General features: G+C 43.9%; 1 pseudogene; it reads left to right on the plus strand.

Moving 5' to 3' along the window:
• Positions 1–11,328: 11,328 nt before the first annotated feature.
• Positions 11,329–12,145, plus strand: Tcea1-ps2 (transcription elongation factor A1, pseudogene 2; annotated as a pseudogene).
• The last annotated feature ends 1,275 nt before the right edge of the window (positions 12,146–13,420 follow it).

A 13,420-nucleotide genomic window follows, 5' to 3' on the forward strand; every position in this document is an offset into this window, starting at 1 on the left:
CTAACACATGGCCTTCCAGGGACATCTTATGTCCAACCTACAGTATCCCTCTACCTGCAGGGACAGGTGGGCAGGGGGTAGCCTGTTAAAATTCACCAGTGGTCAGTGATCCAATCAGTTGTAACCACAGAATGCAGATGAAACAAGGTGGCCCAGGGAGCTGCTGTCATTGCCTGGATATCCTGGACAGGAAGTGGGGGAGTAACCATGGTAGTTAGGCACCCCTTGGCCTTGCAGGTTTTTATCTGTGTGTCAGTATAATAATGTGCATCTGTAGAATTGGCTACATCTTCAGTTCTCTGTGAGCTGCCAGCAGTGGACATCTTTAGGGTCCTATTTACAGATCATGTTTGAGGTGGAGCAGTCTTCTGGGACTTATTGTGGTCACCGGAGTAGTTAGTGTCAGATTAAGTTGAACTTCGAAGGACACTAAGTTGGCAGCAGAGAACTGAGAACTGTTTGGATGACAGAATAGAACGTACTGAATGTTAAAGTATCAGGAATTGGACTTCTATCACATGGAGGACAGGGTGGTAAAAATAAGAATGATAGAGCACTCTCCTCTGGGCTTCTCATCACTAAGTTGACCATCTGTCTTCGTCACTTTCCTATTGCTTTGACAAAACATAATGACTAAGGGATTTGTACAAGAAAGCCTCTAATTGGGCTTTGTGGATCATGCTTCTCATGTGCCATGACCTTTGAATACAGTTCCTCACATTGTGGCATCACACCGCCAACCATGAATTATTTTGTTGCTATATCATAACTATATCTTTGCTACTGTTATGAATCGCAGTGTCAATATCTGATATGTGACCCCTGTGGAAGACTCCCCTCAAAGGAGTCTCGGCCCACGGGTTGAGAATGCTGCTATAGAGGGACCACTATGCATACCCCAAGACTACTGTATTATTGTTCCTAGAACTTAAGGAAAAAATATCATCACCATCAAAGAGTAAGTTAAAGGCAATGGTTTCCCACGTTCTGCCCTTTTGCATTTCTTCTTGGGGGAGGTATATTCACTATTAAGAACATTCTTCCCTGTGGTACCCTACTGCCTTAGTTAGGGTTTTACTGCTGTGAAGAGATCCCATGACCACAGCAACTCTTATAAAGGGAACATTTAATTGGGCTGGCTTACAGTTTCAGAGGTTCAGTCCCACAGGCTTGAAGCTATACCCCAATGCAAAATGCATTAGTCCAACTTCAAAAGTCCCCATAGTCTATCACAGTCTCAACGATGTTTAAAAGTGCCAGGTTCAAAGTTTCTTCTGAGTTCTATGCAATCTCTTAACTGTAATACCCTGTAAAATCAAAATAAGGAAAAACCAAATCACATACTTTCAACATGTAATGGCACAGGATACACATTACTATTCCAAAATGTAGAAAAGGGAGCATGGTGAGGAAATATTGAACCAATGCAAGACTAAAAACCAGCTGGGCAAACGCCAAACTCTGCATCTACATGTTGGAGGGCAAAATGCTCTTCCGATCTCCAGCTCCTTTCAGCTTGGTTGAGCGCAATACACTTCTTTCTGTTTGGCTGATTCAAGTCTTTGTTAGCAACTTTTTTGGCATATATTCCATAGCTCTGGAATCTGTACTATCTGTGGCTCTCCCTTTCTTTTTGGAGGCTGTTTGTCACCAGCCTGAGAGGACCAAGGGAACAGAGGCAGAGAGTAAGATTCAGATGGCCATGTGCTCAGCCCCCGGGGAATGGCTGTTGAAATGGGACACAGATGTTGGATGGACGAAGGTCAAAAGAGAGATGATCTTTTCATATTACAGAGGCTACAGTTGCAGTCCTTAATTACTGGTTTGACAATTACTAGTATAAATTTAGGAATTCTTTGATAATCATCATTAGGAATTAAGAAATCATCTATTTGGCTATACAGTATCACTACAAGATAGTACATCCTTGCTGGTTGCAGAAAATCTGTCCAATAGGGTGGGCTAATGCTCAGGAATTGTTATATTAATTTAATAATGACAGGAAAAGCACATCAATCAAGGCAAGACTCAATCCTGAGATGTTGTCCCTTGGGCTTTGCCTCTAAAAGCTCATCCATTGCAGTTCCCAGTGAACTATCTCAGGAAAATCACCTGCTAGCCTTTATAGTCTCTCCTAGATGGCTCCTGACAGCCATGAGTGTGGTGGAACGACCTTTGGGGGCTGTTGCAATGAGATCCCGTTTCTGGGATACGATCTATAAAGGTATTTTTAGGGGTACAGGTGGAAAGGGCTAATTGTTCACAGCATCAATCCAGTTGGAAGGGCTGATTGGTTATAATACAGCACGTAATTATTGTGTGGGCAGGAAGTCAGAGCAGGACATGTGTTCTGAGTTATGCAGCCTTGCAGAGAGCTCTGTATCAAGGTCAATTTTCAGACAAGACCAGTCAAGGCCAGCCAGATGTGTTCAGAGACACTCTACCGACAAAGACAGGCAGAGACAGGGAAGTCCCGGTCAAAAAAACCATCCAGTCATGGGGGACTGCTACCTTAAAAAAAGGGCTCTTCAGTAAACATCTTGGGGTCTCCAAGGCAATACAGACTTTACCTCAGCAGCTTTACACAATAGCCTTTCTAGAACTCCATGCAGGGACGCCCTACCGCATACCTGGCTCCAGAAACGGTTTTTAAGTCAATAACCACTTTCTTTTATCCTTGACTTTAAAGCTAGAATCACATGGTCAAAGTTATGTTCTGAGCTGGAATGCAGTCCCATTAATTCAATTACATCTTCACAGACATTATGTTTTTGATGCTTTCCTTCTTGTCTAAGCCTGGCTGTCCTGGAACTTGCTCTGTAGACCAGACTGGCCTTGAGCTCAAGACCTCTATGCCTCTGTCTTCTGAGTGCTGGGATTAAAGGCATGCACCATTACACCTAGACCTAAACTGTTCTTTAATTCCTTTCCACAAGATGGAGGCTTATTTGGGTGGGATCTTGCCCTGAGGTCACCAGTCCCAGTATTCAATTTAATATCTTTAATCTGTTTATCTTCTTGAACAGGACATTCAGCTCCATTCAATTTCCTGGTACCACTTTTCTCCTTGAATCATACATTTTGTACTTTTCTTGCTCAGCTCGGTTCCTTTTTATCAAGATGCTCTTCATAAAAGTGAACACTAATGACCATACAACAGGGTCTATACTAGGACGTTTTGAGATTTTCTTTGCCCATGCAATTGATCTAAATCTCTTCACTTTAGCCTCAGGCAGATTCCTTGACCAAGGGCAAAGATCAGACACATTTTTTACCAAAATATCATAAGAATCATCTCTAGGCAACTTACTAATTCTTTCTCCTCTGAAACCTCTTGAGCAAGGCCCCTAAACACCAAATCACACGCAGCACCACCGTCTTCTGTGCTTCTACTAATATGGCCCATTAAACAGGGTTTAAAGCATTCCACTGCTTTCCTAATCAAAATTCCCCAAATCTGCATCTCTCGAAACAAAACAATGGTCAGTCCTGTCACAGTAATGCCCCAGACCCTGGCACCAACTTCTGTCTTTGTTAGGGTTTTACTGATGTGAAGAGACATGATGACCACAGCAACTTTTACAAAGGACAGTGTAGGCTTAGATTTTTTAAAAACACGATTTTAGTAAGGTTGAACTCCCCCTTCTAGCCCACCACCCACCAGAGGTAGTGGAAAGGAAAGGCTAATAGGGCAAAGGAGGATGTGGACCTGTTTAGAAATAGTTCTACGGAGCAAATCTGATCTGTGTTGTCAGGATATCAGCAGTTCAGTTCCCATGAGTCAGCAGCAACAGCTTGATCCACTTGCAAACACAATTCATGAATTAGCAGTGGCAGGTTTGTTGTTGTAAAAATATAAAAATAAAAATGGTATGGTTTGTCTTTTACCTCACTAGGTCCACACCGCGGTGCCCCAAGATATCTGTCAGATATCTTGGCGTAATCACATCCCAACTCTGTGGCGGCCCATTGTCTGCTGCCACTGCACACTTTCCTACACTCAAACCGTCACTTAAAAGAACACACAACACAATAATCTTTGACCCAATTGATAAGATATAATTGCCCACTTAAACATACAAAGCCCGGTCCCATCCATCCCTAGGAACATTAATAACAACCTGTAAATACACAGAGCAGAATCTTAACATCACCTGCCATGGCTTCTCACTATCTCCTCTCTCCTGTCTCTTTCTCCCCTTCTAGTCTCCTCCTCTTCCTTCAAACTTCTCTCCCACCCATCCTTCCTTCTCCTCCAATGACAGGCTTCCTTCTATCCTGTACCTGTCCCTCATCTGTACTTTACAAATTCAATGGGGAGGTGGTTCTGGTGAAGTCACCTGAGTTCTGAGTACTAGTTCTGACTAGGCAGCTGTCCTTGGGGAAGTGGAATTAGCATCAAAATACAGATAACTTCAGGGCAAACCACAACACAGAAGAAGGCACAAGGCTCTGTCAGTTGGCCAGAGCCATTTCTGGGGCATTTCTATAAATTATGACAAACAATGACTAACAAGAATGGCGAGGTGAACAGATGCCATCTAGCATCATTCACTGTCTATTGGGCTACATTTATATCCTTTCCAAACATCAGTGTTCTTTTAAGCATCCACTCTAGCAAAATGTCACATACCCTTTTCCCAGGCTGCCTTTTGAAAAATACTACGTGTCTGTTCATAGTAAAACGTCCTCCCATATGTCTGGTTCAGCAAAAACATCCTCTTATAAGACAGTTTCCAGAAAAACATCACATGACATGAGTCTCCAAGGAAACCAGAAATTTCCACTTCATAGCCCCCTTTCTGTTAAAGAAAAATCTTTTTCTCTAACATTATCAATTTACATGCAATAGAAACACTGTCAATAGGACAAAATGGCAGCCTACAGCCTGGTTAGGCTCTGACTGGCACAGCTGAGAACTCATATCTGATGAGCAAATAGGAGGCAGAGAGAATAAGAGCACACTGGGGATGATGTCCGTTCCTACGGACACATCTTCAGAAAGGCCATACCTCTTAATCCTTCCCAAAAAGTTCCACCAACTGGAACCAAGTATCCAAAATAAAAACAATAAACCACCACCACCACCACTACCACCATCACCAAACCAGAACAAAATATATGAGCCCTGGGAGGGGCACATTCTCATTTAAGCTACCATACCAGCCTTGCAAGATATTAGGAAATCACCTCATGAGTTTGAGAACTATGGAGAAAAAGATATTCTGGCTTCTTGTCTGAATTGCAATGATGAATAACAACGATGGTGATATCATGAGTGTAAGTAGAGGAGGCCTGCTGGGAACGGAGGACTCCCGAGTCTGTTCCCTTTGATAAATGCATCCAGCCACTCTAATGCTATGTGGAAGGTGGCCAATATCATGAAAAGAGACATACCAACAACACAGGCACTTAATGGAAGAACTTATCAACCCGAAGTAAATGCCAAACAAATCGATCTTGAATTTGATTGGGCCTCAAGAACCCTCTACCAAGGTATAAGAAATTCACAGAAACAGAGGGAGTCTTTTAAGTTGTTCTTAAATAGCTAATGACTTTATTTGACTCAGTTTCTTCAACAAACATACAGTAAGGAGGGAGAGGGAAGGAGGGAGGGGGAAGGAGGGAGGGAGGAAAATGAAAGAATGAGAAGGAAGAGAAAGATGAGGAAGGAGGAAAAAGAAAGGAAAGAAGGAAGAGGAGAGAGAAGGAGGGAAGAAGACTGCTCCACCCTATTCTCCTCCCTCTCTCTCCCCCTCCCCCACCTCCCCCCTCTTCCCCATCCTCTTTCTCCCTTCCTCCCTGTCTTCATCCTCCTCCCCTTCTCTTCCCCCTCCCCATCCTCCTCCATTGTTTCTATACTCACCTTGTTTAGTTAAATCAGGGGATTTGCTGAAATTGGGGACAATGAGGAAGATGTAAAGCTGTACGCTGCTCCCTGTGAAAGAGTCAGAATTGGGGTCAATCTGAGGCCAGTGGGAAAATTCCATCACACACCTCTGAGCACAGAAAGACCCCCTCCCTTCCAGTAGGAGTGGAGTTAGTTCAGTTCCTGGAGCACCTGCAAGCCAAACTGTCAAACAAAGTCACCTCTAACTCCCGAGGTCATTTTGCTCCATCAATAATACCCTGCCTAGTTACCAATTGTTTGAATTCTGCCTCAATTGTTTGCAAGGTACATAATTAACTCCCTGTCAGAGTCTGCTTGGCGTCATCTCCCCTTGAAGTGGGAGGACCCCAACATGTTGGAATTAAACTCCTCTTGCTATTGCATCGATCACTGCCTCTGTGAGTCTCAATCAAGAGGTCCTGGAAGAGGTTCAACTCGGATATCATACATGCAAGGGAGATTATGCAACAGAGAATGACATGTAGATCTCATCATTTTTACTGATGAGTTCTCTTGGGACCAATAACTGTCGAGGTTGGACAGAGAAATTAGGTAGAGACCCTGTTTACCTTATGGCCTCTGCCCCTGCCTCATTGTACAGTTCTTCAGGAAGTCTCTAGCTGGGTCCTAGCCCTTTGCTGTTGATAAAGTATTCACTGGATGGTCTGTCCCAGGAGGGAAAAGACTGAAAAAGCTGATAGCCGATGGCTGATGACTGGCCTCATGTGGCTAACTAGGTCTCTCCTCAGTGGAGACGGAATAGATGCTCAGTATAGTTCTGTGCCCCTGCTGAGAAGGGTTGAGGAGAGTCAAAATGACTTTGCTTTTCTATCCCATGTGATTTATTACAGTCATGCTTTAAAAATTAGTCATCTTGAAGTGTTGAGGGTGGGGCCTGTAACCATGAGATTCCTTACAGCCACGCTTTAAAATGTAATCATTGTGAAGTGTGTGTGTGTGTGTGTGTGTGTGTGTGTGTGTGTGTGTGTGTGTTATGGGGGGTGTAATCTCAGCACTGGGAGGCAGAGGTAGGACGGCCAAGACTTCAGGATTATTTTTGTTTTCATAATGTGTTAGAGGCTGGTTGGGGCTGTATTTTTTTTTAGGAAGCAGAGACACAAATATTTCCTGATGAAATGGCAACACAGATGGAATTTGCTTCAAAATAATGTAGGTAGGGGGAAATATGAGGCAAAAATAAACCAGGAGTTGGTAATTGCTGAGTTTGGAGATGGTGTGTGAACTTTAGTATGCTGTTTTCTACACTTTGGATACATTGCCTTTTTACATAATTAGAAAGATAAGAGAAAGATGATACAATTAAAAACATTTTAAAGGCAGGACTATCCACATGACAACAAGAGTTTTTTCTCTGTTCCAGAGTAGGTTGCAAGGGTAGAAGGCAGGTATGAGGGGAGGAGAGATGAGTGGGGTTAGAGTGCATGATGTGAAAGTAACAAAGAACCAAGAAAAACCAAGATCAAACAATACAAAACAGAAAGAACCAAACAGAACAAAACACATAAAGCCAGGGCTGTCAGCCAACAACAGATGGGATTCCTGTGAATAGGGGTCCAGGCTGCCTTAACCTGGCCCTTCCTTTCTTTATAAATTTTATTAGGTTGACAGTTACCTTGTATTTGAACTTCTCAGTGAAGGTGGGGAGCAAACTGGGTAAGAGAGAGATGAGTTTATGTTGGAAGGAAGAACCACCCAATGCCCTTGGAAGCAAAATGTTACTAAATATCAGACCAGACCACTAGGGAAAGTACTGTGGTCACCTTAAAAGTGGAATTGACCCAGGCAATACTGACATAGTCATCTGACTGCTTCTCATTGAACTTGAGCTGCTAATCTTCCCAACACAGGTGGACTTTTTCCTCTTTCAAGGGGGAAAATGTTTTGATGTGTGATCTGGACAAAAGATTTTTTTTTTGTTCTTGGAAACAAAAGGTTTGCACGTCCAGCTTCAGAAACCTTACTAGATGATGAAGCCAAGTTAAAAATAACAGAGTATTAATGTCCCATTCCTTAAGATGAAATTCTTAGCCACAGAATGTTTCCTGGATGCGGTCTCTAATGACTCATTTATCTGAATTGAGACATCGTGTCATTGTGAAAAGTGGGCCATATGAACCACAGCAAGAAGATATGTGTGTGTGTGTGTGTGTGTGTGTGTGTGTGTGTGTGTGAGGGGGGGGGGAGGCGGCCGAGGGCGAGGGAGAGGGAGGGAGGAAAAAGTGCTGGAACCTTTGCTCTCAAAATTTTAATTAAGCTTGTAATTCGCATAGCAACTCCCTTGTGTATCCCACATTTGTCACTAATAATCGGGAAATACACAGCATTGCCTAGGCTCCGTGTCATTCCATGTGAGGATTTGTTTCCACCAGAAGGATCAAGGAACATCTGTTGTAGGCATCACTTCTCCCTGGGGCCTGATTTGGCTCCCCTTGTTTGGATTAGTTTCCTACTAAAATGGGATGGTGGCCCTGAATCCTCTACTTAATCTTGCCTCGTATCTTGCTCTTTGGTTCCCTGTCTCAGATATTAGCCAAGATAAGCTGGGTACCCACTGGGAGGCCAGGAGGAACTACAGGTATCATGGATCTTCTGAGAAGTTCGGAGCTTAGACATGGCTGTGCAGAGCGATGTGGGGCGGTAATGCCTGGTTGAAGTAGCATTGCGGTTCGCCATCATTACACACACCCTGGCTGCCATTAAGGGAGACGTCTGCCGTCTTCATAGAGCAGACAGTTGTTTCTCCCCGATGGACTCTTTTACTTGGAAGCACTGCACAGACACCGTATCCTTTTTTGGTGTATAGTCATTGGTCCTTTGCGTATGGAAGTTCTTTCCTGTCTTTTTCCTCTCTCACGCTCCTTGGTGTATCCACTTCTGGTGCCACAGCCCTTTCCCCAGGCTAGCCAAAAGTGTGGAGCAACCGGAGAACCTGCCTTCATCGATGTTCATGTTTGCTCCCTTGAGTCTGTTGCTTGTAGCCCACTAGTTGCACAGCAGAGCCAGGGAGCTACCCCTTCTGCTGCTTCTTCCAAAGTGATTGGATGAATAAAGGTTTCCATTTTTCCTTCTTTGAAATCTTTATACATGTATACAATGTATTTAACTACATCTGATCCTTACTCTTCTCCACTGCTATCTCCCCCAGGATCCCATCCCACCTCTTTCCCAACTCCATGCCCTCATCTTTATTACACTCTCGTAGATGCCTTCCTTTATGTATGGTCATGAGATTTTGAAACTGTCTGCCTTAAAAAGCAAACCTGTGCGTGAGTCAAAGAAATAGAAACATTTGTATTTCTTTGTAATCTGTTTTCTAGAAGTTAACAGCTGCCTGGGGCTGAGGGGAGGTGGAGTAAAAGAAACCATAACCCTTCAGAGAGACACCTCCAGTGACCAAGGCTCCTCTATTCTACTGTTTGTATCACCTTCCAGAATACTTCCAGTCAGGGACCAACACAATCCTTTTGGGGCACATTTGGTATTCAAGCCATAACACTTGAGGGTTGAGTTAGCACACTGCAAATGCTTTTCCTGTATTAACTAATTCAATCCTCACAACAGTCCGTAGAGACAGGTAGAGAAGAAAACTGAGCACAGAGACATTACTTAGCTTACCCAAGAAGACATAGCTGGCACTGTGTACAGCACTGTCAGCATTCAAGCCAGGCAGTATTGGTCGGTCTGCACTCTGTGCACAGGAAAGTATATACTTGGCTTTGTGTTATGTGTGCTTGTATACAGAGGCCAGACATTAACCTCAGGTGTAGTTTCACCAGGGACCTGCCTGTCTCCACATTGCCAACACTGGAATTATAAGCATTTGCCACCGTATCCACCTTTCATATAAGTGTTCGGAAATTGAACTTGGGACTTCATGCCTGCAAGACACTTGCTTCACCAGTTGAGCCATCTCCCTGTTCCCTTGCCCCCTCAAAATCTGGCTCCTTATGCTAAAAAGATTAAATAGGTATTTCTGAGTGTTTTAAAGGTAATATGGGGCTCTGATAATCTTGCCTGCTAGAGATATTTTAAGCGACAATTAATACTTCTCATCACATGGACTCAGTTTGGGGAAGGCTGACTATACCTGTCCCCATTCAGATGTGACAGCCAAGATTCAGGAGTCACTGACACGCAGGGGCCAGCTGGCATCCTGGGAAGCTGGCTGCCTGGATGTATTTCCCAAGAACAGTTATTCGAAAGCCCTTGGTTTTATTTTTAGTTTCCTGCAGGTTCTATCCCAGAGCACATCTCAGCAGTGTCGCTCCCTGACACTCTACTTTTCCAAAAGGAGAGACACTGAGCCCTCTCTCCTCCACACTAAAACGTCTTTGTCCGAAACCACACATGTCGATTTTAAACAGAAAATAATATGAAAACACAGAGATTCCTTTATGAGGCTCCTGCAGCCTCAGCCCCAGCGTCCCTGGATTTACGATGTGCTCTGTGCTCCCCACCTCTGCGCTGCTCCCCCACACTTGGAGGAGAAACGATCAAGAGATTTGTGCAGGAGTCAGTTTATTCTGTCTTGAATGAGGTGAGGTTCCAAAGTCACCACAGCATGGAAAATATAAATGCTGTGAGCAGACGCTGGCCAGGCCGAGGGGTCGCACCCTGTTACCTCTGCTCACAGTCAGGGGGCTTTGCAGAGTTGGGAAACAGAAACTTAGAGAGCTGTTATGACTTTGGCAGTTGACTGGGGCAGGGGGGGAAAGGCCATTGTGCTCCCCTTAAAATCTTCCCTCTTCTGAGAGAGAGCCATGAGCTTTGGTGGGGACAGATAATCATGAGGATTTGTCTGTCTGTCAGGACATTGAGGGGCCAGCAGGAACGTTTGAGGAGGAAACTCACGGCTGTTTTTCACAAAATTAAACTGGTGTCATTCAATCATTTTCTAGAGAGCACAAGTCACTCAGTCCCTGCCACGTCAGGGAGACTGCCTTCCAGATATGTTGGGTACCCTGGTCTTCTTGCTGTTTTCCACCAAGTGTTGTGAGAATGTCTCCTTTCTCTCGCCATGTCACGAAGTGTCCTCTTCCAGGGGATTTGGCCCTTTGACCAGAAAAAGCCTCAGCAGGCTTTGTTGGGGCTCAGGGGACAGATGAAGAATGTGACCCCCTCAGTTAACATCTGCATTCCCCCATCACCATCAGAGTTTTAAGCTCTTCTGTAACTGCATGTCAGTTGCACCAAGTAGTGGGTTTTGTTGTGATATATCATGGGTTCGATCCTTCACCCCCTCTACCATGTTTTATTGTTTCCCAGCCTCTTGAACAACACTCCAAATTTCAAGCCTTTAAAAACCAACAATCCACAAGGAAGGCCTAGGCTGTCGGCTTGGAGGCTTGTTGAGCGTCTGCACAGCTTCTCTCACTTCCAGTCCACTGTGGCCAGGTGAGAGGAGGCCTTCCAGAGCCATGGAGGACCAGGTGGTTTGCATTACCAAGAAGATGGACAAAATGGTGCAGAAAAAGAATGCAGCCGGCGTATTGGAGTGTCTGCCAATGCTATTCTCAAGCAGAGTACAGATAAAATCGCATCTCTAGTCAAATCTCTCATCGATTCCTGGAAAAAAATTATTAGATGGAGCATCAACTGATAAAGACCCCAGAGAGAAGGAAAAGGAACCTGCAATTTCATCACAGAATAGTCATGAGGCAAGAGAAGAAAGTTCCAGCAGCCATGTAAGCAACAGAAAGGATGAGACAAGCGCCCGAGATTCTTACGTTTCCTCTTTTCCTCGGGCACCAAGCACTTCTGATTCTGTGCGGTTAAAGTGTAGGGAGATACTTACCATGGCTCTCCGGACAGGAGATGATTATGTTGCTATTAGAGCTGATGAGGAAGGACTGGGATCTTGATTGAGGAAGAAACAAGGAGTACAGACGTGAAATACAAAAAGAGTGCAAAGTAGGATACCAAATCTTAAGGATGCAAAGAATCCAAATTGAAGGAAAAATGTGTCATGTGGGAATATTCCTCCTGCCCCGTTTGCTAGAATGACAGCAGAGGAAAGGCTCAATGAGGAAAAGCCTGACCAAGGAAGCCATCAGGGAGCATCAGATAGCCAAGACCGGTGGGACCCAGACTGACTCGTTCACTTACAGCAAAGGTGGAAAGAACTGCACTTACGCACAGGTGCGAACTCTTGGCGCTGATGAACCAGTGACAGCATTTGCTGTATGTAATGAATGTGGAAACCGGTGGAAGTTCTGTCGAGTTTCGAAGAATTGACAAGGTACCTGGACCATTAAGGACAACGAATTTTCTGATTAGCTTTAAAACTAAGCCAGGCAACTCGTTTCTCTACAAGTGAAATGTGTGAGCAATATACATCCCACGGGTTGGTCTTTGTTGTTTACCTGACAGTCTTTCTTAAATGCCTCTGTGGTCTCAAATCAGCTGGAACACTAAAAAATAATGTGTTGCTTTGTTTTTCTTTTTTATATGTTGATGTCTCTGTCTTAGGGTCTTATTGCTGTCAACAGACACCATGACCAATGTACGTTTTATAAAGGACAGCATTTAATTGGGACTGGTTTGCAGGTTCAGAGGTTCAGTCCATTATCATCAGGGCGGGAACATGGCAGCATCCAGGCAGGCATGGTGCAGGAGGAGCTGAGAGTTCTACATCTTCACCCAAAGGAAGCCAGGAACAGACTCAGCATCTCCAGGCAGCTAGGAGGAGGGTCTCCAAGCCCACCCCACAGTGACACACTTCCTCCAACAAGGCCACACCTTCTAATAGAGCCACTCCCTGGGCCAAGCGTATGCAAACCATCACAGTTGTGCTTTATTAAATATTAATTTTTTATTGTCAGTCTGTTAATGCTTAAAGACAAATTGCTTTTCTCATTGGTATGGACCTAAAAATGTTAAAGGAAAAGGCATAATATAAGTTTTAGAGTTACCAAATATACTATGTATTCCAGTAGTACTTGACCAGCTTCTCAAAGTTGTGCACACAATTTGAGCACGTATATTGCTTTATTCTTAATTACTGTGCTCTCAAGTCTCGGATCCTTAGAGGATCTCTGCGTCTGAGACTAACCGCAGTGATCATTTCTTGTATTTCTCACACATGTATATAGCATATTTGAATAGATTTTACATTGAAAACTGACTTGGTTGCCATCAGTTTATTTCATTTGACTTTGTGCTATATTTTAGTTTTACAGAACTATAGTTTCCTAAGTTTTTCACAAGGCCCCTCACAGGCATGCTTCTGGTGATTTTTTTTCCCCCATAGGAGGACATGCTGTGAAGAAAATGCTAGTATCTGAGTAGAGTTCCTGGAAGTAGCATGACTGTACTTGCACTTGGAAACCTACTGACAGAGGAGTAAGCCTGAGAACTATGCAAATCACTAAGCTGTGCTCTTTGCATGTGGAGGGTGAAGAAAACAAATCCTTTAGACTGAATCATTTGTGCTAATTTTTTTCTTTCGTGATGGTGTCAAGCCAACTGAAATGTAGGCTGTAGCAAAGTAGTTTTACAAAACATAAGCGA

This window comes from Rattus norvegicus, chromosome 4, assembly GCF_021556685.1.
Source record: "Rattus norvegicus strain SHRSP/BbbUtx chromosome 4, alternate assembly SHRSP_T2T, whole genome shotgun sequence".
NCBI lineage: Eukaryota > Metazoa > Chordata > Mammalia > Rodentia > Muridae > Rattus > Rattus norvegicus.